The 27286-nt window shown below is 45.0% G+C and overlaps 1 long non-coding RNA gene across 1 annotated transcript in view; it reads right to left on the reverse strand.

The window, feature by feature from the left end:
- The window catches only part of LOC130114764 (uncharacterized), a 42986-nt gene that overhangs the window by 8485 nt on the left and 7215 nt on the right, over positions 1-27286 (reverse strand). Inside the window, exon 3 of the long non-coding RNA XR_008810413.1 lies at positions 27022-27102. This is a non-coding gene — a long non-coding RNA (uncharacterized LOC130114764). The remainder of the gene's footprint in view (positions 1-27021; positions 27103-27286) is intronic.

The raw sequence follows: 27286 nt of genomic DNA on the forward strand, positions 1-27286 counted from the left end.
GACACCAGTGATGATAACGTGTAGGTCTGACAGGACATGTGACTACATCTCAGTGTGGTGACACCAGTGATGATAACGTGTAGGCCTGACAGGACATGTGACTACATCTCTGTTTGGTGACACCAGTGATGATAACGTGTAGGCCTGACAGGACATGTGACTACATCTCTGTGTGGTGACACCAGTGATGATAACGTGTAGGCCTGACAGGACATGTGACTACATCTCTGTGTGGTGACACCAGTGATGTTAACGTGTAGGTCTGACAGGACATGTGACTACATCTCAGTGTGGTGACACCAGTGATGTTAACGTGTAGGCCTGACAGGGCATGTGACTACATCTCTGTGTGGTGACACCAGTGATGATAACGTGTAGGCCTGACAGGACATGTGACTACATCTCGGTGTGGTGACACCAGTGATGATAACGTGTAGGTCTGACAGGACATGTGACTACATCTCTGTGTGGTGACACCAGTGATGATAACGTGTAGGCCTGACAGGACATGTGACTACATCTCTGTGTGGTGACACCAGTGATGATAACGTGTAGGCCTGACAGGACATGTGACTACATCTCTGTGTGGTGACACCAGTGATGATAACGTGTAGGCCTGACAGGACATGTGACTACATCTCTGTGTGGTGACACCAGTGATGTTAACGTGTAGGTCTGACAGGACATGTGACTACATCTCGGTGTGGTGACACCAGTGATGATAACGTGTAGGTCTGACAGGACATGTGACTACATCTCGGTGTGGTGACACCAGTGATGTTAACGTGTAGGTCTGACAGGACATGTGACTACATCTCTGTGTGGTGACACCAGTGATGTTAACGTGTAGGCCTGACAGGACATGTGACTACATCTCAGTGTGGTGACACCAGTGATGTTAACGTGTAGGCCTGACAGGACATGTGACTACATCTCGGTGTGGTGACACCAGTGATGATAACGTGTAGGTCTGACAGGACATGTGACTACATCTCGGTGTGGTGACACCAGTGATGTTAACGTGTAGGTCTGACAGGACATGTGACTACATCTCAGTGTGGTGACACCAGTGATGATAACGTGTAGGCCTGACAGGGCATGTGACTACATCTCTGTGTGGTGACACCAGTGATGATAACGTGTAGGTCTGACAGGACATGTGACTACATCTCGGTGTGGTGACACCAGTGATGATAACGTGTAGGCCTGACAGGACATGTGACTACATCTCGGTGTGGTGACACCAGTGATGATAACGTGTAGGTCTGACAGGACATGTGGCTACATCTCGGTGTGGTGACACCAGTGATGATAACGTGTACGCCTGACAGGACATGTGACTACATCTCGGTGTGGTGACACCAGTGATGATCACGTGTAGGTCTGACAGGACATGTGACTACATCTCGGTGTGGTGACACCAGTGATGATCACGTGTAGGTCTGACAGGACATGTGACTACATCTCGGTGTGGTGACACCAGTGATGATAACGTGTAGGTCTGACAGGACATGTGACTACATCTCTGTGTGGTGACACCAGTGATGATAACGTGTAGGTCTGACAGGACATGTGGCTACATCTCGGTGTGGTGACACCAGTGATGATAACGTGTAGGCCTGACAGGACATGTTACTACATCTCAGTGTGGTGACACCAGTGATGTTAACGTGTAGGCCTGACAGGACATGTGACTACATCTCGGTGTGGTGACACCAGTGATGATCACGTGTAGGTCTGACAGGACATGTGACTACATCTCTGTGTGGTGACACCAGTGATGATCACGTGTAGGTCTGACAGGACATGTGACTACATCTCTGTGTGGTGACACCAGTGATGATCACGTGTAGGTCTGACAGGACATGTGACTACATCTCTGTTTGGTGACACCAGTGATGATAACGTGTGGGCCTGACAGGACATGTGGCTACATCTCTGTTTGGTGACACCAGTGATGATAACGTGTAGGTCTGACAGGACATGTGGCTACATCTCGGTGTGGTGACACCAGTGATGATAACGTGTAGGCCTGACAGGACATGTGACTACATCTCGGTGTGGTGACACCAGTGATGATCACGTGTACGCCTGACAGGACATGTGACTACATCTCTGTGTGGTGACACCAGTGATGATAACGTGTAGGCCTGACAGGACATGTGACTACATCTCTGTTTGGTGACACCAGTGATGTTAACGTGTAGGCCTGACAGGACATGTGACTACATCTCTGTTTGGTGACACCAGTGATGATAACGTGTAGGTCTGACAGGACATGTGACTACATCTCGGTGTGGTGACATCAGTGATGTTAATGTGTAGGCCTGACAGGACATGTGACTACATCTCTGTTTGGTGACACCAGTGATGATAACGTGTGGGCCTGACAGGACATGTGACTACATCTCTGTGTGGTGACACCAGTGATGATAACGTGTAGGCCTGACAGGACATGTGACTACATCTCTGTGTGGTGACACCAGTGATGATAACGTGTAGGCCTGACAGGACATGTGACTACATCTCAGTGTGGTGACACCAGTGATGATAACGTGTAGGTCTGACAGGACATGTGACTACATCTCGGTGTGGTGACATCAGTGATGATAACGTGTAGGCCTGACAGGACATGTGACTACATCTCAGTGTGGTGACACCAGTGATGATAACGTGTAGGCCTGACAGGACATGTGACTACATCTCTGTGTGGTGACACCAGTGATGATAACGTGTAGGCCTGACAGGACATGTGACTACATCTCTGTTTGGTGACACCAGTGATGATAACGTGTAGGCCTGACAGGACATGTGACTACATCTCTGTTTGGTGACACCAGTGATGATAACGTGTGGGCCTGACAGGACATGTGATGGTCATTTTGAGTCAAAAGCTCACAGCTGAATAAGGTTAATTGAATCGTATTGTAGCAAGATGAGGACTTTCTTATTTGTAAGTGTCAGTCTAGCTGCTGGGTAGTTTTGTTTTATGAAAATCCTAGGAAATTTAGCTTCCCATACCTGGTGCTCTAGCGCCGCCTATGGCTGCTACACTCCATCCTGTGTGACAGGTAGCTGATGACCGGTTGTGTGTAGTGACCAGACAACTGGCATGAGTGTTCCATACTGATGTCGTCTTGTAGTACCATTCTGTCGTGACAAGACGGTGAATCGTTCACTGTGTTGAACCCACTTCTATTTTTACAGCAGGAAAAAAAAACAACTTTCCCCAAATATGTGCCTGTGATGGACACAATTTGTCTCTGAGGTAAATGCTATCTTTTGATAGCACAGAAATTGATTTCTACGCAGCACTTTACTCATCAGGAGGCTGTTGCTATGGAGACGCTGACAGTCTGATGGTAACTCGTCACCAGAGTCCAGTGGGCCATTTCATTAGCCGCATGGCTCTTGTGGGTAAATTACTGCTTAAAAATTCATAAGACTGCTCCTGTAAAATAGCGTCTGACTCATAGAATAAAATCAATTGGTAATTAAATCCTAATTAAACACACGTCTTATTTAGGAAAGGTTTGTGTTTTAAAATCAGAAAATATAAAGGGGGTGTTGTTGTGTTTAACCATCTATCTGGCCAATAGTCTGGTCCAACAAAGACGACATGGCTGAACCAATCCACTGTACTCAATCCACCTATGTCCTAACCCCCTCGCCGCCAGATCGAAACCAACACTTAATATCAGCCAAATGAATGCCAGTACAGGAGATAGTTAGAGACTGGTTTTTTTGTTGTTTTTTTTTTGCACCCTGATGATTTGTTTTGTTGAGCTGAAATATGGATCCAGAATCTGAGATTTCAGCATTAAAAGGGTGACACTCTGAAAGAGGTCTAGAGAGACACAGTGAGAGGGGCTGCGGGTGGGGGTGGGCAAAGCAGGTGGAGAAGAGATGAAGATTCAGGAAGAGTGATGTGGGGAAGAGGAGGAGAGAGACAAGTTTAGTGGGCCTTCCTTATGGAGGTTCTTAATAATGAAAGTCATAAAGAACAGAAATAGTGGTTTCTACACACACACACAATCATAAGTATGAAGAGAGCATCTGGCATAGCGTGTGTGTGTGCGTGTGTGTGTGTGTGAAAGACTTGCAGGCTCATCAGAAGCCATATGGGCAAGTCTGATTGCCACTAAAAAGGAGAATGCAGTGTAACTTGGATATGTTCATGTCTGCAGCGGTGTTATATTTATTTTTTACCACAACACACACACACACACACACACACACACACACACACCCACACACACACCCACACACACATGGTGGTATCAGTCATAATTAAAGCGGCTCACTGACAGACCCTTTGAGATTAAAACGTCTTGGGGACCAATTATGAGTTTTCACCTTCAGCAGAGGGCAGCTTCACATGGAGACAGAGACACACCTCCTCCATCAGGTCATGCACACTCACACACTCACACACACACACACAGCCAGACAGGATGAGATGGAAGGAGAATCCAGGGAAGGTCTAGTGACTGCAGCAGCTTTGGGGTTTTATTGGTTTAAACTGTATCTCAGTGTTTACCGTAACACATAAAAATAAGATAAATCTGAAAAGCTGTTGGTCGTTTTTGGAAGGTTAATTGATGATTTAAATTGACATTTCAAATTACACTTGTTTTTTTCCCCTTTCAGTGGTGGAATTCATTGAATGTGACAAGATTTTGAATGGATTTTACTCTTATTTACACTCTAACCATCTATTTTATTTAAACTCATGATCCGTCTATTTTAGGTCTGCGATAAGGTAAACATAAGTGGTAACAGTAATAATAATATGTGTAATTATAATCCAGAACCACCAATCCTCCTCCAGTTTCCTTCTTGGCGTGGCTAATAAGGTTTGAGCAGCTTCCACCATCATGTGGAGATGTCGTCATGGTAACGTCACGCGTGTCTGTTTCGTACCAATAAGCATCAGTCGGGAGCCTGTCATACTACATAATGACAGCTGTAACACCCACACAGCCGGCGTCACGACAGGAAGAGTTGTAAGCTTTCATTTAGCTGATTCACAACATTCATGGTAATGGTTCCTAACTGCAGCTTCAGCCAATCAGGAGAGGTGCCTTTCTGGAGCTCACCGTGGACGAGCACGGCGGTCACGCCGTGTGGAGGTTCCACAGCGAGGGTCATGGCCACGTGGCAGTTCCACAGCGAGGGTCACGGCCGTGTGGAGGTTCCACAGCGAGGGTCACGGCCGTGTGGAGGTTCCACAGCGAGGGTCATGGCCGTGTGGAGGTTCCACAGCGAGGGTCATGGCCGTGTGGAGGTTCCACAGCGAGGGTCATGGCCGTGTGGAGGCTCCACAGCGAGGGTCACAGCTGTGTGGAGGTTCCACAGCGAGGGTCACGGCCGTGTGGAGGTTCCACAGCGAGGGTCATGGCCGTGTGGAGGTTCCACAGCGAGGGTCACGGCTGTGTGGAGGTTCCACAGCGAGGGTCATGGCTGCGTGGAGGTTCCACAGCGAGGGTCATGGCTGCGTGGAGGTTCCACAGCGAGGGTCACGGCTGTGTGGAGGCTCCACAGCGAGGGTCACAGCTGTGTGGAGGTTCCACAGCGAGGGTCACAGCTGTGTGGAGGTTCCACAGCGAGGGTAATGGCCGTGTGGAGGTTCCACAGCGAGGGTCACAGCTGTGTGGAGGTTCCACAGCGAGGGTAATGGCCATGTGGAGGTTCCACAGCGACGGTCACGGCCGTGTGGAGGTTCCACAGCGAGGGTAACGGCCATGTGGAGGTTCCACAGCGAGGGTCACAGCTGTGTGGAGGTTCCACAGCGAGGGTAACGGCCGTGTGGAGGTTCCACAGCGATGGTAACGGCCGTGTGGAGGTTCCACAGCGAGGGTCACGGCCGTGTGGAGGTTCCACAGCGAGGGTCATGGCTGCAGGACTCACAGTGCTGTGGTTCACAGAAGCACCTGCACAGCTGCTGCTAGAACAGCTAAGGACTGGGAGGGAGAAACCAGGCCCAGCGCTTCAAAACCGCATTATTTCAATCAGACGATTAGTGCTTCCATACAAATACACACACACTTGAAGGAAAAGTGAAGCCACAGTAAAGCTACAGTTAGGAAGATAGATGATGATATAAACTAATGATAGATGTGAACGACAGACTAGATTTCAACTCAGAGCTGCGTCTCTGACGGTCAGTTTTAACCAGGATGTCCTCATCATGGAGGATTCCATGTAAACTATGTCAAGGTGTCAGACAAATCCCCCGGATGTCTTGTGTAAACGCTCTGATGTCACGTGGGCTCAGCACACAGCCAGTAGGACTGGGCGCACTGGGATGGCAGCTCATCACATCAGGTGTTTGTTAAAGGACACTGTTGGTCTGATTCATTCTGCGACGTCACACATCGGTCTTCCAGCAGACTGCATGGCGCCTCCTAGTGGCATTACAACAGCCATACAGAAACACTCACTATTGTATCAGTAACAGACATACAGGACTCACACTTTGCTTACAGGATCTAAGTACATTACATGACATTCCAGTCATTTAGCCGACGCTTTTATCCAAAGCGACTTACAATAAGAGCATCATTTAACGTAGAAAGATCAGGAGAACTACTAGTCATCAGAGGTCATAAGTGCATCTAAGAGCAAAACCAGCGCTAAAGTAAAAGTGCAAGAAAGAGATTTTTATTTTTATTTCAAATGAGTGAATACAATAAGAGCTAAGAACAAGTAACAGGGTAATAGTTCTTAAAGAGGTGTGTTTTCAACCTGCGCTGAAAGATGGGCAGCGACTCCGCTGTCCTGACAGCACTACAAACTACCAACACAGCATGCATGTACCTCATGTTTACTGTTCTTTTAAAGAGATGATCAGAGTACTTGTTTACTGCTGTTCTCTGGAGACTTGGGGCTAATATTCCAGCTGGTTGGCATCACGGAGAGGGCTTCTGAGTTTTGTGTAGGGAAATCTGTCTTGTCAAAAGTCCTCAGAAGCGCCGTCTTAACCCGTTTCTACACGTGGGTCTTGGCGGGAGCAATTTCGCCTCTCTGAGTTGAGAGGAAGGTCCCAGCCCTTCAGCCATGTGAGAATCAGAATCTAGGACAGCCGCCCGAGAGAGAAGGGCTCACATATGACCCCTGAGTGACAGGTGCCATAACTTGCCCATCAAGAAAATTAATCAGCACATCATGGAAATGACATCACCCTTCTCGGCCATGAAATGTCAGCCCTGTTTGTTCTTGATGGCTCTCAAAAGTGATAGCAAAATAACTATGCTTTTAATACACGAGCTGGTCTGCAGAGAGCCTTGGTCTCTCTGGGCACTGCGGCATAAGGAGTCATACATCATATGCAATGTAAATCTTTGTTGTGAGCCATCTGGATCTCTATCTATCTGTAGATACAGATCTGGTTGTTGCACATAGTAACTACAATCTGAGTTCAGAGGAGGATAAATGCCCTCGGGTGATGCTGTTCTTAATCACCTCATGGAAATCCTGTCATTAACGTGCTTCTGCGTTAGACTACATCATAGACAGTCATTTTTCTGGGTTAGCTGAACGCAGCAGAGGTAGAAGAAGGAACAGCACAGCGATATTGTCACATGCATGTTCATCATTTATCACACAAGCTTTCACATTAGGTTATGTGACGACGCCCCCTTGTAAATACTCAGTAGGCCCAGTGAAAATGGAAATCAGTGTAAATTACTATCAACCTCATTTAATATGTGGTTGTGGGAAGATGGTGGTGCGGACTCGCATTTGCAGCGGCCTCACCCAGTACCGATTATGCAGTGTCTTTGTCCACTTCTAAGCTTGTGTTATTGTATGAAGTATTTGTTTTGATCATCAATTTTGCTTGGCTAGGAGAGCTGGTGCTGGATCCGCTGAGAGAGCTTAGTCTGCTGCGTCCTGTGGGCTTGAGGAGGAGGTAAGCTAACTGCTAGCCCACGGCCCTACGCAAGAGGAAACACTGAGGTGGTCTGGCGGCAGACTTGCCTAGCGTAGACTGTGCAAGTGTTTTTGTCTGAGTACGCGTTTGTGTCATCGTGTGGAGTGCGGGGGAGGTGTGTCGAAGGTGTCTGCCTGGAGAGCTAGCATTGGATCGGCTGACGGAGCGTGGTCTGCTGCATCCGATAGGCTCAAGGACCACGGCCCTGCCTGGAGCTGCGCCTGAAGAGGAAACACCGAGGGCGGTCTGACAGGACACGGAAGCGGGGCAGGCTAAGCTAACTGCTAGCTCATGCAGACCGGCAGTTCCGACAGTCATCCTGGCTGGCGTTCATTCTCTGGACGGTGGAGCTTTTCGACTGTGTTGTACTGGGTGGACTGTGTTGCACTGGGTGGACTGTGTTGTACTGGGTGGACTGGGTTGCTGGCTGTTTTTGCTTTGTTCTCTCTGTTCTTGTATGTTTTTGGTGGCGTTGTTTTTGGAGGAACTTGTTTTAAAAGTTGTTTTTGGAACTTGTTTTACAAGTTGCTGAGAGCTAAATATCAAATGGGCAAAACGGAAAATATATATTCAATGATTCCACTTCTTTTTGCCCTGTGATGGCCTGGCGGCCTGTCCAGGGTGTCTCCCCGCCAGCAATAACTGCTGGGATAGGCTCCAGCATCCCCGCGACCTGGATTGGGATAAAGTGGCTTAGATAATGGAAGGATGGATGTTTGGATATGTGTTTTTGTCTTTTGTGTTGCTCTGCTGTGGGCTGGGGGAAACGGAATTTTGTCTCTTTTGTCTCTTTTGTACAAGTAAGGTCATTCTCACACATGGTGGAAGATGCAGTATCAGCAGTAATATAGATGCTGGGGTTGGCATTAGAAGTCCTCATGAGTTACAGAGCAACTACAGAGTCACTACTGCTCCACGCTTTGTCATAATGAATAGCAAACCAGTTTACTGTTCAAAGTATATTCCTAATATTCAAATTTTCTGTGGAAAAAAGCTACATTACTTTCACTGCCTCTCTTTCTACCGATACTGGCCGACAGAAGGCATTCTGGTCTTCTCTCATGGTCGTCAGATGGATGCTAGAACGTCTGAATAGATTTAAGTACTGAAGGTCAGCGGTTTGTCTGCTTTTGACGGGAAAGAAAAAGCAATGCAGAAGGCAGAATTACAGTTCATAAACCACAACCACACCTTTTATTTTAAGATTAAAATGTTCACGCTTTTTGGTCTTGAGTGTTGACCCGTTTTTATCATAGGTGAATTTTAAAATGGGCTACAATCTAATAAACCCCCTCTGTCATTTCCAGTCTGCGTAACAAATGATGTAACATGGGGCTAAAGAGCACATAATAAATATACAGACAGGCTTCTTCTTCTTCTGAGGAACAAACCCGGCGGTAAACGTATTGTGGCACTGAGTGTGTAGCGAGGCACACATTACCAGAGAGATAAACACTTTAACTGGACTGAAGTAGCACTTGTTTTATTTGACACCAAACTAGCACTGTGCCACCTGATTCTGACGGACACGCCTTCTACGGCACCCCCATGCCCACTTCAACCCAAGTGACGTCATGACGAGCCCAGAAATCAGTACACACGCCACGTTGAGAGAAAAACCACCGGACGCCCAACGAAACGGCCACCACGTCTGGTTCGGTCTGCAAGCAAGTCATTCAATACACTTTTAATATCCAAAATATCACTTTACCCAGCTTTAAGCCGATCTGGCAGCGCCTTCAGCTGAAGTTGAACTACCTATAGAACTTCCATTAAACACACTTTCTTGATACTCAGAGACGCTTCAGACAAATAAACGTGAAAAACAGAAACCTACGCGGTAAGCAACACGAGAGCATTAAAGAAAGGAACCGGTATGAGTATCAGTGATGAGAGGAAGGTATGGAAGAAGAAGCAGACAGCAGCTCTTTACAGAACGGGTTCACATAATGAGAAGACCGCCAATGTTCTCCTTCTAAAACCACAACCTGTTTTTTTTGTCCTTAATTTCTTTCCTGCCTTCCAGTCTCTGGGTCAAAACAGGACCGCAGACCGTTACAGAGCAGATGATGCTGAGCTTGAAAGGCTTGTGCACCACAGGCCACAGCAATGAGCTGATGAGGAGGAGGAGGCGGTGGGCAACTGTGTTTGTCTGGGAGGGATTCGCTCTGACAAATCCACTTAATCATGTTTGCCACACTCTCCAGAGGAGCTGGCTCTCGTAAGCCCCGCCCCTCTCACCATGGGCCAAAGCTCGACTCAGGCCGTCCCAGACGGAGATCGCATGTCACGGGGTGCTGCTGCACACGTGCTTTGTAATACCAATGTCCTGGACGCGTCCACACACACAACAGCTGGAGCACTTTTTTGGACGTGATGTTGATTCCACGTGATGTGACAATCTGTGCGGGACAACTGTGGAAGCAGGGGCCTGGGAATCTCCCACGGGGGCCGCGGGCTCCTGCTTTTTGTGTCAAAAACATTTAAGGACAGATAAATAAAATCGCTCTCTGCAGGTGGAGTCATGGCTTTTAGCTGCTGTATTTTCCATGTGAGCCTGCAGACATAACATCAGAACAGCAGGGGGAAAATCCCCTGAGGTCCCAGCAGATTTGAGTTAGTGTCTGCACCAACAATTACAACACCGGTTAACACACCGTCAGGAGTTTCTGATTAACCCTCCAACTAGTGTGTGTGTGTGTGTGTGTGTGTGTGTGTGTGTGCGTAACAGTTAAAAATGCACTTTAATAATTCTTATTTCCAATTAGTATTTGTGAATTTTATCTTATCCACCTTATTCCTAGCCCCTATGATCAGGGGCGGAGCTAGACTCTCAGCACGGAGGGTGCCGAGCATTCTCGAGGGGCCCTTCTGATGACGTCATTTTAAAATTCACAGCTGTAAAATAGTTGATACATACAATCCAAATTGGATTGTATGTATCAACTATTGCTGCCATCGCTGCTAGTGGAAGCACTAACGTTACTGTCTCTCCGGGCTGTAACGACAACGTTGGTGTTGTGTTTGGGCGGGGTTGTTGCTGGTCCTCTGGTCTTTCATCAGTGACAGTGCTGCTAATGCTAACGTTACTGCTATTGCTAGCCTCGTTGTCAGTCGTCAGATCCACCCGATCTTCGCGGTTGTCCTGAGAGGTCGCGGCTGACTTGAGATGAAACATAATTTGTAAAAGGACGACACGACGCAATCAGCTTCTTCTTACTTTCGTGCTTCTTGCGTTTGAATGAGCCTGATTCATGTTTTTTCTTCTCCATTTTGAAGTTCCCTCAAATTCATTCATAAAACTGTCCAGTTCTGTCAAGTGTAAAAATGCTTACTCACTCCCCCTTCTGGCAGTGTGATGCAGTTATACCTCACAACCAATCACAGCTGGATCAAGGCTCCAATGCATTCATGAATAGTCGTAAAAAAGGCCATAGCCTTTATAGGGGCCATTAATATCTATGTATAGGGGCCCCGTACTGCACTGTATTTTTTATCATTAGCCGACTTCACGAGTGTGTCACTGAATGCGTCAGAGTCCCGAGACCCGGTGCGTTCACGGATGCTCGTAAACTCGGCAACAGAGCTCCAAATGGGGCCCCCCGACCTTTTGGGCCCTGGGCCGACCGCCCCCATGCCCCCGCTCTGGCTCCACCACACCCCATGATACATTGCGTGAAATATGGGTAATTTTTATTTACTGTTATTTCTAATGATGATTCCTGTGGAAATTACCTTACTGCACATCGCCTTTCTGTACCTTGTGACGAATTCAGGGGGCAGCCGGCAACCGCCGAAGCCGGGATGCAAACCCAGGTCTCCCGCACCGCGGGTGACTATGTGAACCAGTTGACTAAAGGGTCCGACCCGTTAGCCAAGGGCCAGCGAGTCTAGTCATCCGTGGTCGTTACACTACCTCCCTCCTTCGGGAAGCGTGTCCCCACGCTTCAGCATGCCAGCTCCCTCACGCCTCTGGGTGGACGCGCTTCTGATGGCCTCACGGTCTTACCATCCCACTTCTGACACCAATGTAGAGAATTCCGGGATCAGCCTGGGAACCGCCGCAGCCAGGACGTGAACCCGCATCTCCAGCACCATGAGTGACAATGTTAACCAGCCGACTAAAGGGTCCGACCCGTTAGCCAAGGGCTAGCGGGTCTATTCATCTGTGACAGTTACAACCTCCTGAGTTTCCATAGCCCCCCTCCTCCTCACATTGCCGTTTTGCATTGCTGAGGGAGTGGATGTGCAGAGGGGACCAGAAGGCATCTCATGGACGTTGTGTTTGTCTCCTGCAGGAGCAAATAAATGCTGGAAAACATCCCCTTGCGTAGTCACTTTTCATGCCCTACCCGTTACACTGGTGCCGTGACCCTTTGGATCTCCAGATGAGCTTGATGCTTGTCACCGCGGATGCTGTGCTGCCATCCTGATCTACATTTGAAGTTGCATGGTCAGGTTTATAAAAGACTGGATTAGGGCATACTGCTTTCCAGTGTTTATCCTCGGTGAGTTGATGACATTTATTTACGGTTGTATATATTATGTGGTTTTTCAAACTGACTTGCTTTTCTACTCCACTTTGTTTCTGTATAAATACACACAACGCAAGTACATTTAACATTCAAAACTAGCTGCTAAAATAACAATGGATAGATTTGTTAGTCCTAGTTTACCAAACGGTAGGAGTGTTTGGCATAGTGATATTGCTGACAGATGGTTGCACAGATACAGGGTTAGGTCAGAGCCCAGGCTGTAATCCTGTTAGTGGGTTTGAGAGGGAGGGTCCCCACACTTCCACACCTGGCACTGATGTTGATGCCATTCACCATCTCACAGACACGACCGGGCAGTTAGGTGCTCAAATTGGCGAATCCACTGTTACAAAGCTGGTGTCAGCTGGTGTTGTAAACATGAATAGTGACCACCAGACCACATCTACGACACAGAACACACACTGTGATGTTAACAGATGGTCTTCCACATCCACCGAACCACCTCTACGACACAGAACACACACTGTGACGTTAACAGAAATGGTCTTCCACACGTGGCAGTCCATGTTAAATCCGATAAAGGACTCCAGACATTCAGAGGTGACAGCTCTGACAATACTCAGTCCAGGACTGGATTGACATGACTACGTCAACCAATTGACTGGTTAGCACAGTCGCTGGTGGTGCGGGAGACCTGGGTTTGCGTCCTGGCTGCCACCCAAATTCTCTACATTGGTGTCAGAAGTAGGATGGTGAGACCGTGAGGCCATCGGAAGCTCGTGTGCCCAGAGGCGTGAGGGAGTGATATGCTTAAGTGCAGGGACTGCTTCTCGAAGGAGAAGGGGTGGTGTAACGACCACGGATGAATAGACTCACTAGCCCTTTGGTTAACGCAGTCGCCCGTGGTGCTGGCGGCCCAGGTTCGCAACCCGGCTGCGGCGGTTCCCGGCTGCCCCCCTGGATTCGCTATATATATATATATATATATATATATATATATATATATATATATATATATATATATATATATATATATATATATATATATATACACTACCGTTCAAAAGTTTGGGATCACATTGAAATGTCCATATTTTTGAAGGAAAAGCACTGTACTTTTCAATGAAGATAACTTTAAACTAGTCTTAACTTTAAAGAAATACACTCTATACATTGCTAATGTGGTAAATGACTATTCTAGCTGCAAATGTCTGGTTTTTGGTGCAATATCTACATAGGTGTATAGAGGCCCATTTCAAGCAACTATCACTCCAGTGTTCTAATGGTACAATGTGTTTGCTCATTGGCTCAGAAGGCTAATTGATGATTAGAAAACCCTTGTGCAATCATGTTCACACATCTGAAAACAGTTTAGCTCGTTACAGAAGCTACAAAACTGACCTTCCTTTGAGCAGATTGAGTTTCTGGAGCATCACATTTGTGGGGTCAATTAAACGCTCAAAATGGCCAGAAAAAGAGAACTTTCATCTGAAACTCGACAGTCTATTCTTGTTCTTAGAAATGAAGGCTATTCCATGCGAGAAATTGCTAAGAAATTGAAGATTTCCTACACCGGTGTGTACTACTCCCTTCAGAGGACAGCACAAACAGGCTCTAACCAGAGTAGAAAAAGAAGTGGGAGGCCGCGTTGCACAACTGAGCAAGAAGATAAGTACATTAGAGTCTCTAGTTTGAGAAACAGACGCCTCACAGGTCCCCAACTGGCATCTTCATTAAATAGTACCCGCAAAACACCAGTGTCAACATCTACAGTGAAGAGGCGGCTGCGGGATTCTGGGCTTCAGGGCAGAGTGGCAAAGAAAAAGCCATATCTGAGACTAACCAATAAAAGAAAAAGATTAAGATGGGCAAAAGAACACAGACATTGGACAGAGGAAGACTGGAAAAAAGTGTTGTGGACGGATGAATCCAAGTTTGAGGTGTTTGGATCACAAAGAAGAACGTTTGTGAGATGCAGAACAAATGAAAAGATGCTGGAAGAATGCCTGACGCCATCTGTTAAGCATGGTGGAGGTAATGTGATGGTCTGGGGTTGCTTTGGTGCTGGTAAGGTGGGAGATTTGTAAAGGGTAAAAGGGATTCTGAATAAGGAAGGCTATCACTCCATTTTGCAACGCCATGCCATACCCAGTGGACAGCGCTTGATTGGAGCCAATTTCATCCTACAACAGGACAATGACCCTAAACACACCTCCAAATTGTGCAAGAACTATTTAGAGCAGAAGCAGGCAGCTGGTATTCTATCGGTAATGGAGTGGCCAGCGCAGTCACCAGATCTGAACCCCATTGAGCTGTTGTGGGAGCAGCTTGACCGTATGGTACGCAAGAAGTGCCCATCCAACCAATCCAACTTGTGGGAGCTGCTTCTGGAAGCGTGGGGTGCAATTTCTCCAGATTACCTCAACAAATTAACAGCTAGAATGCCAAAGGTCTGCAATGCTGTAATTGCTGCAAATGGAGGATTCTTTGACGAAAGCAAAGTTTGATGTAAAAAAAATCTTATTTCAAATACAAATCATTATTTCTAACCTTGTCAATGTCTTGACTCTATTTTCTATTCATTTCACAACATATGGTGGTGAATAAGTGTGACTTTTCATGGAAAACACAAAATTGTTTGGATGATCCCAAACTTTTGAACGGTAGTGTATATATATATATATATATATATATATATATATATATATATATATATATATATATATATATATATATATATATAATAGAGACATATAATAATAGAGCCATATAACAGACATATTGAATAGGATGGAACAACTTCAGGGTGACTCACTGGAAGTTATGGTACCAGTGGTGCTGTTCCAGGTGTGGCTCACACTTAATGCAAGCCACAATTTTCATGACTAATGATGGAGTAACCCCCCTCCCCACCCACACACACTGACACACGTTGCTCAACAGAAACACAGACTAGACTTTGAGCGTGATGCAGTCCCATGACATTCTCACTGCGCTTTACTTCCGTCCTCAAGGACAAATAAGGAAATATTAATGCAAAAGGAGGGAGTCATTTATGCCGCCATGCACATTCCCTCCTAAAACTGCAGGAGCTGCTGGATGAGATAGCATTGCCTCTATACCGTTACCTCTGCCAAATGGATGCATTTAAAATGTCATCTTCCTCTGTGCACAATGACTTTGCATGAGAATAAAGAGCTGGATGAGGATTGCAGTTTTTCAGGCAGTTTTATGCTGCAGCCCATCAAGGCAGCTGATTCTATCAGTTTTATTCAAGGCAGCAAAATGTGTCATCTCGACTATTTGAGATGTACAATAGTTGCCAGTCTATCGCAATGTCACTGGTTGAGGATTTACTGTTGCCTCCAAAATTTGTAGCAGTGGAAGTAAAATCTGTGCAAAATATCCTGCACCTGAGATTTCATCTGTACTTACATAACTTCTAGAAAACGCCATGGAAAAATACAGAAAAAAAACCCCTCATTTCTCAGCAATTCACTGCTCAACCTGGATATCACAGACTGTACGTATAGATCTGGTGGAGACCTGAGGCCTCCTCTGGAAAACTGGCCAGAGTTCAAAATGTCCTTTATTTGTACTGTGGAAAAACGTTTTAGTTCTAATAAAATGTATTATGACTTTAATGGCTATGATAAATTTCTTGTTAAACAATTAAAGGACCTTGAACTGTTGACTGTTCAGTCAGCTGTTCCAGATGTTGAGTCACACATTTATAAACGTGATCGTTAGGACACTTTGTGTAATCATAGAGAACAGACTCAGAGACGCAAATGAACAGAATCCAAAAAGGAACAACGGCTCGGAATAAACTTAAAAAGCTCTTCCAGAAAGACAGCATTGAATAATTCTTGTTTTCATCCCGCAGTTCTCAGAAAGACAACGCTGGGTTTTTCAGAGTGCACCGTCTCACTCGCAACCTAAAAGAAACAGCTGATGTATGACTGTATTTGATTTGACTGTTTTCAGGAGGCAATGAGCTTTGAAATGCATCTCCACTGATGTCATCGCAGGGCACTAAACTCCCTCTGCCTCATGATGAACACAATAAATACTAAACACAAAACAAACAAAATCAAATAAAACGTTTCAGTTCGACATCCTTTCACAATTATTTTACATGCAGTTTTCACACCATAGATAAGGGCTGATGCTGGGCTTGATAGATACTTGGGATTGGTGCATCTGCAGAAAACACTTAGGGGGATGGAGGCAAGCGGGGGCAATGAGGGGTCGGTCAGCTGGATTTGGTCCCTCAACACCACTGGGTTCACCATCATTTATGAAGCACCCTTGAACAAGGCACTGGACCTCACAGAAGACTGCTCCAGGGGGCAGCATACTGCAGCTGACCTGGCATTTGAGCTAAGGAACTTCTTCTTGCGAGGGTCTAAGGACAGGATGTTGTGTTGCTGTAAAGCCCACAGAGGCAAATTTGTAATTTGTGATAACGGGCTATACAAATGAAACCGACTTGACTAAAAAAAACAAAACCAAAACACTAGCTTATAGATCACATATTTTAAAGACTGGAAATGAATTATTCAAGTTTATGTTCACAACTTTTAAAGCAGGGGCATTTAATTAAGCCTAATAAAAATATGGATATCATTTAGCTTTGTGTTTTAGTGCCTACTGCTTACTCCGATGTGTTTTAGTGCCTAACACTTACTCGCTTGCAGCCTCTGCTCTGGGTGGGTCTGATATTTTTCCCTTGTTACTCCACAGCTGAGAGTACACATTGGATGATTCTTCGAGGAACAGGCCATTTACTCTTTTGGCTTCTACTTCGCTAGCGTATCTCTTCAGCCTGGTGGCCAGAGCTGTGAACCTTTGTTTGGCAGAGCCTCACGTATGGACAGCTTGCTGTACTTCTTCAGCCAGGGCTTGTCTTTCATCAGACTATTCTGCACCTCTGTTAACTGGCTAACATCTCTCCATGCTGCTTCGATCTTGGCTTCCAGCCTTCTCTTCCATGGAGGGCGCTGTTGGTGAACCATGTTCTTAACAATTTACCCAAGCATCTCCATGATTACAGTTGCAGTGGCATATACAAGCTCTTTGGTCTCTTATGGTGGCAGCTGAGATGTTGCATAAGGCTGTCCTTCAGATAAGACATTAAACCGAGGTCCTGACTCACTGTGGTCATTAAAGATCCCATCACACTTATCACAAAGACTAGAGGGTCCCCCATGTCCTGGCAAAATTCCCAACCTGGCTCTCTCCATCTGGCCACCTAATCATCCCCCCATGTAATTGGCTCAATGATTCCTCCCTCTCTATGTCAAGCTGATGTGTGGTGAGCATTGTGGTGCAAAATGTCTGCCGCGCATCACCCAGGTATTGCTACACATCAGTGGTGGTTGAGATGAGTTTCCTCCTTTCAATGTGAAGCGCTCTGCATGTCTAAAGTGCTACATAAATGTAATCCATTGTTATTATTAAATTAATCAAACCTCGGTTTTACTCCCTTCCTTCAGTAGTCAACACTGTCTTTCTTAAGCTTAAGCTTGAAAACAGTCAAGTATTTCAAAACCACTGTGGAATGGTTCACACTTAGATTTTGAAGCACTACTGAGACAATTAATTTGTTATAAATTCACACGTGCTTTTAAGTTTGGGGTTTTTTTTGTTCACAGACCATCAAGCTGTCAATTCAGGAAAGTCCATTTTTAGCAGATGGTAAATGTTAATGCCTTTCTCTGACAGACTTGCCTCGTTCAGTAGGTCACATTCACCGAACAAATGACAATCCTTTTGAAAAATAACTTTTTTCACATCATTCAGCCCTGCCAACACTTTGACTGAATTTAGTAACAAAATGTGTCTAATGTATTAGAATATTATGACCCTTGAGTATTACTGCACAGTGTCTAAGTAAGCCATCAATGACTATTCAGTCTGCCAAGGTAACATCGATTGGACCTGCAAGTCTTGGACTGGACTATCAATGCACTGAATGAGTCAGAAGGATGGAGGATTCATATATTTTTGATATTCCAAAAAAAACCTCAAAGTAGTTGAAGGTTGAATTCATTCAGACAACCAAACCTATGGACTAATGTCGGCGGCCTCACAAGGTCATCCAGTGAGTAACAAAGAGAGAAACACAAAGAGACGACCAGGAGTCCCATCGCTGTGGCTTCGTCTCCGCTCAAACACCTCTGAAATCTGAGTGTAAAGCTGCAACACGTCTTCATGTACACTACGACCAAAACGTCAAAAAAGGAAGATCCATCTTGGGTTATGTAAATCTGAGTGTAAAGCTGCAACAAGTCTTCATGTACACTACGACCAAAACGTCAAAAAGGGAAGATCCATCTTGGGTTATGTAAATCTTTACTTTTCTTCTATATTTCCCTTTAGACCTTTGTTTGCTGACATCAAACAGGTGCGTGTCCCTGAGGCGTGCCGCCGCTGCCGAGAACAGAGCAGGCAGTTAAATGTGCCCACAGCCGCTTTCCTTGAAGATCAGGCGCCCGGGTCACTTTGATCTCCCAGCCCCCGTCTTTCAAGTTTACCACCTTGTATGAAATGTGCCTTATCAGGAAGAGAGGGGGAGACAGAGACAGAGAGAGAGAGAGAGAGAGAGAGAGAGAGAGAGAGAGAGAGAGAGAGAGAGAGAGAGAGAGAGAGAGAGAGAGAGAGAGAGACGTGCTTTACTTTGCTTGGCCAGCAAATTTCAGACTAATCCCCTGAGCCGGGCCGACAGCGAGGCCAGCGGAGCCGTCATGGCTCTTTCATGTGTCAGGCGGGCGGGGTGTCATCACCGAGAGACGCTGTCAAACTGGATGTTTACATCAATAATTAAAAGCAAAGGCTCACCGGCTCCAAACTGCGCCGGTCGCTTTGGGTGTTATCCTTTAATATTTCCTGCAGGTTGTCATGGAGACCTTCACTATATACTAATATACTACAGCCGTTACCCCAAAAGCCGCTGGTCTGAACTTCAGCAGATGGGGAAGGCAAACCTGAATCGATAGAAACGTTGAGAATAGTCCTCTTCTCTTAAGGATATTTTTTATTTTACTGTGTGGTATTGAGAGAGAGAGAGAGAGAGAGAGAGAGAGAGAGAGAGAGAGAGGTGCATTTTAAAATTCCATTTTATTTAAAAGATCACGTAGTATCATAAAAAAAATCAGTCAATTCCATGATTCAGAGTCAATTTCCATGAAAAACGTACAGCCATATATCCATCCACCACTAGTTTTTGCAAATCTCATCCAAAAACATTAAAAACCAACTCATCATCCACCACAGAACAAATCACATCATTGTCGCACTTTTAATGGAAACATTCAGATTCCTCATTGTGTTATAAAACCTGAAATCAACCCAGACTCTGGATCTCACCAAAGAAACAAACAAAGGGATCACATCCTGTCCTGCCCTTCCTTCTGTTTTATTCCTTCTGCTGATGGATATGGACATTTTGCGTCTCCTATTATGAAGTTTAGAAGTGTCCACTTTGTCATGTTCACTCTTCTGTAACCTGCCCCGAAAATAAATGCTGTTTTCCACCACCTTTCATCAAAACACCGCAACAAAATCCCCAATACATCAAATAAATCTTTTGAGTTTGTTGCATTCCATAAACAGTGAAAAACTGTTTCCATCATTCCACAAAACAGACATGTACTGGACACTGTAAGATTAATCACAGATAGAAAAGCATTCACTACAACAGCCCCGTGCAGGATTCTCCACTGAATGTCACTTGTTCTTTTTTTTCAAGGGTGGTTTATACAGTACTCTCCATACAGGTTTAACATCATCATTTACAGTTAATATTTGCTTCCACAATGTGTCAGTCTCACTATTTAGTCTGCATTTGTTTAACACAACACTTGTAAACTTCTTTGCCTTTTACTGAATATAAATCCAGATTATCAATATTTTTAACATTTAAAATTTGTCCACAAATGTGTTTTGTGGATTTTGAGAAGGCTTATGACCGCGTACCTCGGGGCACTCTGTGGGGGTACTGCGGGAGTATGGGGTACTGGGGCAGTTGCTACAAGCCATAACGCTACAAGTCAAACAGGTTTTCAGTGGATGTGGCACTCCGCCAAGGTTGTCCCTTGTCTCCGATTCTGTTTGTGATATTCATGGACAGGATCTCAAGGCACAGCCAAGGCGAGGAGTGTGTCAGTTTTGGGAACCTCAGAATTGCATCTCTGCTCTTCGCAGATAATGTGGCTTTGTTGGCTTCATCAGAACACAACCTTCAGTGTGCACTGGGGCGTCTTGCAGCTGAGTGTGAAATGGCCGCGATGAGAGTCAGCACCGCCAAGTCTGAGGCCATGGTTCTCTACCGGAAAATGGTGGATTGCTGGTGGTTGGGGATGAGTTGTTGCCTCAAGTGAAGGAGTTCAAGTATCTCGGGGTCTTATTCACAAGTGAGGGTAGGATGGAGCGGGAGACTGACAAGCGGATTGGTGCAGCATCAGCAGTAACGTGGACGTTGTACATTGAGGTGAAGAGGGAGCTGAGCCAGAGGGCATAGCTCTCAATGTACCAGTCAATCTTCGTTCCAACCCTCACCTATGATCATGAGCTTTGGGTAGTTACCAAAAGGGTGAGATTGCAGATACAAGCGGCTGAAATGAGTTTCCTCCGTAGGGTGTCTGGGCTCAGCCTTAGAGATAGGGTGAGGAGCTCGGACATCCGGAGGGAGCTTGGTGTACAGCCGTTGCTCCTTTGTGTCGAAAAGAGCAAGTTGAGATGGTTCAGGCATCTGATTAAGATGTCCCCTGGGCGCCTTCCTTTGGAGGTTTACCGGGCACGGCCAACTGGGAGGAGACCCCGGGGTAGACCCAGAACTTGCTAGAGGCACTACATGTCCAATCTGACCTGGGAATATGTTGGGATCCCCCAGGAGGAGCTGGAGGGCGTTATTTGGGAGAAGGACGTCTGGAGTGCCCTACTTAGCTTGTTGCCATCGCGACCTGACCCCAGAAAAGTGGCTGAAGATGAATGAATGAATAAAAATTGTCCAGTGCAATCATTCAGTCTAGGAGAACGTTCCAAATCTGGAAAAGGATCATCCTGATCAGGAGTTTCCACCTGTGCACAGTAATCCTGCAACAGTTCCCGTTCCGCATCAGTCAGTCTCTCAGCCCAACGAGTTAGTATCTTCCTCATGTGACGAATCAACTTCTGCCTCAGATGAGAAGCCACAGCCTTTGCGTCCATCAGACCAGGTCCAACTACATCCACGACGTCCTTTAAACAGGGTTCTTGCAGGTTTCAGTAAGTCAAATTTAAAGACCTTTTTAAGAAATTTTAAGACCATAAAAATTGAAATTTAAGACCTACATGACACATTACCCAAAAAATATTTAAACCAAAGAAATTCTGAAAAAATCATTTTATTTCAATGAATTCAGTCATTGATCTTCCACACCCAACAACGTCTACAACTCAACTGAACAACGTCAACGTCAACTGAACGTCTACAACTCAACAGCCGTGTCACGTGTCCAAAATGACAAAATGAAAACAGGCTAAAACAAACTTGGAAGAGAACGTCTTCGCGATTACTGAGTCAGGGAACATCACTCGGAAGCGATCGCTAATCTCACTGTTGCTATTAAATGAACGGTGTTTTGACAGTGTGAAGTATCCAAAGCACCTCGGCTTTCGACGTGTCAGTCGATCCAAAAGTACCCCGAAGGTCGTTCGACGGAGCAGCGATGACATTGCGCTGGATACCGGAGGGACCAGGCATTGAGGAGGATGATGGCGATGACGGCAGGGACAGCAGGGGTGAGGCACAAAACTGGCTGATGGGCCGAGTCCGCTGAAGGCATTTTTCGGCTAGCTTATGCTTCTCCGCTCTGGCGTGTGACTCTAGCACCTTCATGCACAGAGTCCCTAATTGAATAGTTTTTTTACAAAGTTTGCAGCGAGCCTCGTACTTGGAGCTGGATACCGCTTGTAACCAGCAGCGGAAATCGCTGTGATCTAGCCATGTCTCGTTGAAAGTCCACTTTCCCATTTTCTTCAGTGAGGCGAACTTTAACAAACTCTGAGGAGACGCAGACGTATTTCGCGGGCAGGTATTGCATTTATCACGGGATTTGTAGTTTTATCACCGCGTATGTTCCAACACCAATATCCCCTGAATATCCCCCAGAAAGAACTACAACACACCGAACCAACGTTTTTGAGGGCGGCGTCCTTCAAGGCTTTATTAGAGCTCCGCTTTGTACTCAATACTTTTTTGCTACTTTGTAATAACTTTCCGCGGCCAGAACGAGGGTAAAATATTTTTTAGACCTGACCAAAGGAAATTTAAGACCTCTGATGAAAATCTGGCCGTTTTTAAGACGTTTTAAGGCCTTAAATTTATAGTTCAGAATTTTAGACTTTTAAGACTTTTTAAGGACCCACGGGAACCCTGTTTAAAGTTACAGTCCCAGTGTTGCACAGTATTAGAGTAAGGCAACCTGGCTCTGTGAATGACAGGTTCCTTTAATAACCAGTACAGAGAAAGCAGGTTCCTTTCTTTTCCATTTGAACAGATTCCATGCTTTGAAGACTAATTTATAGAAAACAGGTAGTTCAGACAAATTTAAACATTTAGAATCCATCAGAAACAAACCTGTATCAAGACCTAAACCATCATTCTCCTTAGAATGGCACTTGCTACTCCTTTCCACACAATATCAACATACCTTGTAAGATATGTTTGCACAAATTGTAACTTGAAAGCCGCCACTCTACTTGCCAAGTGTAACATACCTCCTCCCTCTTCTTTGGGCAAGAAAAGCACACTTTGGGGTACCCAATGTAGTCTGACCCAAAGTCTATCCCAAGTATAACTTGTCTTTCAACTGAGTAGTTGTTAAAATAGTTTTATTGCTTTTGATTCGTGCCATCTATTGTCAGGTTTTTCCATTTCTCTTCTTTTTTTCAAATTTTCCTTCATTTTGAACAATCGTCAAGTAGGTATCAATGTTGTGTGTGTATTTCTACTGGGACTCAGCGAAAAGAGCTCAGCATAGGTTGGGAGGGGGGGTTCCCCTCAATATTTTAGAACATGTGCATTTGTGCCCCCCCCATAAAGAAATGAAAGAAACAGAGGAATTTTATTTTGAAAACTCGCTGTGATATTACTCAGACGCAACAATGCCTCTGCCGAGGTATTTTTCTTCAGCACTGGATCTTTTTTTTTTTACTCCCAAAATTTGAATATGAATCATGAGCTCATACAACCACTGAATCTTTTGTGGCAAATATAATTACCCCCCCCCCCCCACACACACACAGTGTTGTGATCTCAGTCAGCAGCAGCACAGGGTCTCCTCCTTTCCTCTGGTTCCATGCACATGCAGGCAGGTTGACACTAGGAGGAGCCAGGAGGATTTCTTCTCAAAAAGTGTCAAAACCAGTCAAGTTGTGAGCCACTAAGTAATGTTTTAGAAGTATTGTTTACTAGCCCTTCTGTTGTCCACACATTGTGTATACTACCCTTGTCTTAAGGGTCATTTATGAGCCATCTTCATTAAACCTCTAAATTAAAGCAACTTAATTTAATTTTAAACCCCAAATCTATTTTCCACAAAGAAACAACCTGTCATTCATCACAAACTGTGTGACTATCTGAGTTTTCCCTCTTCACAGTGCAGAAACACTGCATTTCATCACTGAACACCACTCGTTTTTAATACAACACATCTGTCATACTTGCTTTCTTTACTAAAGTAGAGGATTATTATTATTATCATTGCTTAAGGTACTGCATGTAAAAATTAACTTTTTAGTAAGAGATAGCGCTTGTATAGCCTAAGAAAGTAGCAGAAATGTGCAGAAAGTAGTTTGTCCCTAAGATAATCTTAGAACCGTAGTGGTGTACAGCTTTCATGGAAATATGAACAAAAAACATGTTTCTTATGTTGGGGTCACTAGGGAAAGTCATCACATTTCAGTTGAAAAAAGATAATTTAGAGTCATTTGCTAACTAATTGTGGCATACCAGCATGGAATAATGGAGACACAGAGATTTCTTATTCACAACTCCCATGTCCCATACACTGCACGATCCCGAGAGTGCTGTTTAATTTTAATACCCCGTCAGAATCAAAAGGATCTGATGGGAGAGGCGAGGCAAGGGTTTAGTTTGAATGGCAGCTCCTGTGTCCCATACACCGCACGACCCCAGGAGTGCACCTTTATCCTGCCCCTTCCCAGTAGTTGCTGAACAATGGCTTCCAGGAACTAGGTCATTTTAAAATATACACGTTTCAGCCATGGTCCTACAGTCAGTCAGTCCATCATATGGTCGTCTACCCAGTCCCAGTTAAACATCCCAACAGCAACACAACAACAATCAAAAACATGAACACAACATTAATAAATGATTCGAACATGGACACAACAGTCCTATAATCCCTTGGCCTTCCCCAGTGCACAGCCGTCAGTCCAGTAACTGTCTTCCCCGATCGCTACACAATCTTACAGTAATGTTGCCTGCGTGCTAGCTGACTAAAAAAGCAGCAGACAAGCTAATCCAGCATTAACTACGCAGCTGTCCAGACAGTCAAAAGAACGGCAGCATGTGATTTGTTGACTGCGTGGGATATTTGAATTTGAATTTCATTGATTGGAATTTATTGACATATTATAAATTCATACGAGTGTAAAATGATAGATATTTTCAACATGAGCATGAGGAATTTTGGTGCCACCTGAGTTAAGAAAACTTCTTCAGGCTATTAAAGAAAGTTTGTGAGTTAGGTCTACAACAATGAAATGCATTTATTCAGTTCCGTCTGACCACAACCAGTGATGAAACCATAGTCACCTAATTGCAGTTATGTTTTGGGTAATTCAGGATTCCTTCCTTCAGAATACCACAGGAGGCAGGAAGAGTGCAGTTGAAGTTGCTAGTTGACTTTGTCGCTAAATGACTGACTTTCTGTTGCTAAGATATTGTTTGTCAAATGGTTGTTGCTAGATCCAATGAAATGAAGATTCAGAGGGGCGGTTCCCATCGCCTGACTGGCTAGGTTCACCCGCTGCATCTCATTCGTCAATCGACAATGGGTACTGCCTCTTTGTACCCACTCAAGGTCAAGGGCCCCCCAGAGAAGAAGGCCAAGAAGGTCAAAGAGAGACTAGACCTCAAGGTAAAAATAAAGTGCAGTGCGTTTGGGGCCATTGGACACATCAGAACAAGCAAGTTCTGCCCGCTATACTATCAGACCAATACACCGCCCTCTGACCCAGTCGCCCTGACAAAAGAACAGGAAGAAGAGCTGGAAAAGACTGTCATCCTCAATGACAATGAGGAGCTGACCAAGGTGGAGGGGACCAAGATTGTCTTGGGCAAACAGCTCATTGAAAGTGCTGATGAGGAAGTCTTTGGCGCTCAAGTTTCCCTGACAGCAACTCCAACCCAAGAAGAAGAGACACGTGGGCAGTGCAGTACACTGTGACTATCTCAATAAGCCACACAAGTCCATCCATCTCCTTTCTGTGCTGCTCATCAAAGAGGGCACATTTTCATATGAACAACATCCTTGTTAACCGAGGGGGAGAGCTTGTGCCCAAATGAAAATGCAATGACTGATAGACAGTAAAGACACACATTTATACATATTTTTACTACCAAACTAAGTTTAAGTATATATCAAGTACTCACTCTACATTAAGACACTGTAGCGGATAAATTTGTGACTAACTGAACCTCACGCCTACCAAACATCCAGAGCCACCCTCAGATATCATTTGAACCAGGGATGATGCAGACTTGACAGGGTCAGGTTGTTATAAACTGTACTTGCATAGAGAAGGAAAACTCTCAACACAGTTTGAGTTCTTCTCATGAAACTGCTGAGTCCTCCTGATTTGCTGAGAAATGAAAAATTCTTTATTATCTAGTGTTAAATAATGATGTTGGATTCATTCTGGCATGGACGGATTAGACGTGGGGGGGGGGACTTAAAGATGCTAATCTGTCGGCCTTTCATAGTCCTCTAATGTAAGGTGGACATTTTATTGTTGACGAAAATGGATGAAACTGGAGCCCCTTGAATGAAATGTCCCCATTTACATAATGTCAAGCAAGAATGATGTAGATGCCCACCAAACCCGGAGACCCAGCAGTTTTTCATTGTGACAATGATGAAGTTTAACTCTCTACCGGCTTTTATCCACTACTTAGTATTTAAAGTACACTATTAGTCTTTAAACAAATGAAGACCAAAGTGATTAATACTTCACATGTATTATGCATTTCATCTGGTGGCTGTGTAATGAATGGATTCTGGAGCTGGTTACTTCTTCTGTGACTTCAAAGTGGTTGTTGGAGTTACAGAAGATGAATCCACTGATTACCACAATTGTTTCTAAGATTTTATAATTAGGCCTTTTCTCGCTCTCTCTCCCTTTAGCCCTTTGTCGCTCTTTCACTTTTTCCATTATCTACTGCATCTGATGAATTGTCTTTTCTTATATCTGACTGAATTTGCCGCTGTGACCATTGTAAACTTCTTGTATTCATGACTATTCTTAATAAATACATCTTAACAAATCTGTTATCAGTATCTGTTACAAAAGAAGGCTCACCTTTATTATCTTCAATCTTGGTGATGATGTCAGGTCCAACAAAACACAGTTCTCACTAACAGGTTACTTGGGTCGAGTCTCCTGTAAGCAGAGGGAAACAGTGAAGTGTGATTTATGAAGTTAATCATTAGGAGGCGAGGAATGGCTGCACATCGGGGAGAGGACGAGACAAAGAGAGACAGACAGACAGACAGACAGACAGACAGACAGACAGACAGACAGACAGACAGACAGACAGACAGACAGACAGACACAGAGAAAGAGA

This window comes from Lampris incognitus, chromosome 6 (assembly GCF_029633865.1).
Source record: "Lampris incognitus isolate fLamInc1 chromosome 6, fLamInc1.hap2, whole genome shotgun sequence".
NCBI classification, from domain to species: Eukaryota; Metazoa; Chordata; class Actinopteri; order Lampriformes; family Lampridae; genus Lampris; species Lampris incognitus.